Here is a 967-nt window from a genome sequence, read left to right on the forward strand (position 1 = left end):
TTACTCTTTTCGGAGGTGTTTCAGGTACTTTAACAAGCGTTTATGCAAACTCATTCTCGTGCTCGCAAGAGGACCTTAGATACAGCTGAGGAGAAAGACGAAGTTCTTGATACTCCGGAGAAGTTAGATTTTGAGGATTCGGATTCAGGAACTGAGCAGAAAGAACCAGTAAACATGGGAGATCGTATTGTTCAAGCTGATCCAACTCTTATGGATTTTTCTCGGCCTAAAATTGATGACATTCAGTCAAGCATCCTTCATCCGGCTATTCAAGCTAACACCTTTGAAATCAAGCCGGGCACTATTCAGATGGTGCAGAATTCTGTTTCTTTTGGAGGAGCGGTAACTGAAGACCCCAACATGCACATAAGGAATTTTGTCGAGATCTACAGCACTTTTAAGTATAATGGCGTGACTGATGAGGCTATCAAGTTGAGGCTTTTCCCATTCTCACTGAGGGATAAGGCTAAAGACTGGTTACATTCTGAACCAGTTGGGTCCATCACTACGTGGCAAGATCTTGCGCAAAAGTTTCTGGTGAAGTTTTATCCAATGGCAAAGACTGCTGCTATGAGGAGTTCTCTTACTCAGTTTGCACAGCAACCTACAGAATCTATGTGCGAGGCTTGGGAACGCTACAAGGAAATGTTGAGAAAATGTCCACATCATGGAATGCCGGATTGGATGGTAATCACTGGTTTTTATAATGGTTTGGGGGCCCAATCTCGGCCCATGCTCGATGCAGCAGCTGGAGGAGCCTTATGGGCTAAAAGCTATACTGAGGCGTATAATCTTATAGAGACAATGGCTGCAAACGAGCATCAAAACCCAACTCAGAGGATGACGTCAGGCAAGGTCGCAGGTATTCTGGAAGTTGATGCAGCCACCGCTATTGCAGCCCAGCTCCAAGCGCTATCAATGAAGGTTGATTCTTTGGCTACGTATGGAGTTAATCAAATAGCTATGG

The 967-nt window shown here is 44.7% G+C and overlaps 1 non-coding gene across 1 annotated transcript; it reads right to left on the minus strand.

Moving 5' to 3' along the window:
• Positions 1-567: 567 nt before the first annotated feature.
• LOC141709414 (small nucleolar RNA R71) lies at positions 568-674 on the minus strand. The gene has a single exon (XR_012569991.1). It is a non-coding gene; the product is annotated as a small nucleolar RNA R71 (small nucleolar RNA).
• Positions 675-967: the final 293 nt, after the last annotated feature.

Source organism: Apium graveolens, chromosome 2 (assembly GCF_009905375.1).
Source record: "Apium graveolens cultivar Ventura chromosome 2, ASM990537v1, whole genome shotgun sequence".
NCBI lineage: Eukaryota > Viridiplantae > Streptophyta > Magnoliopsida > Apiales > Apiaceae > Apium > Apium graveolens.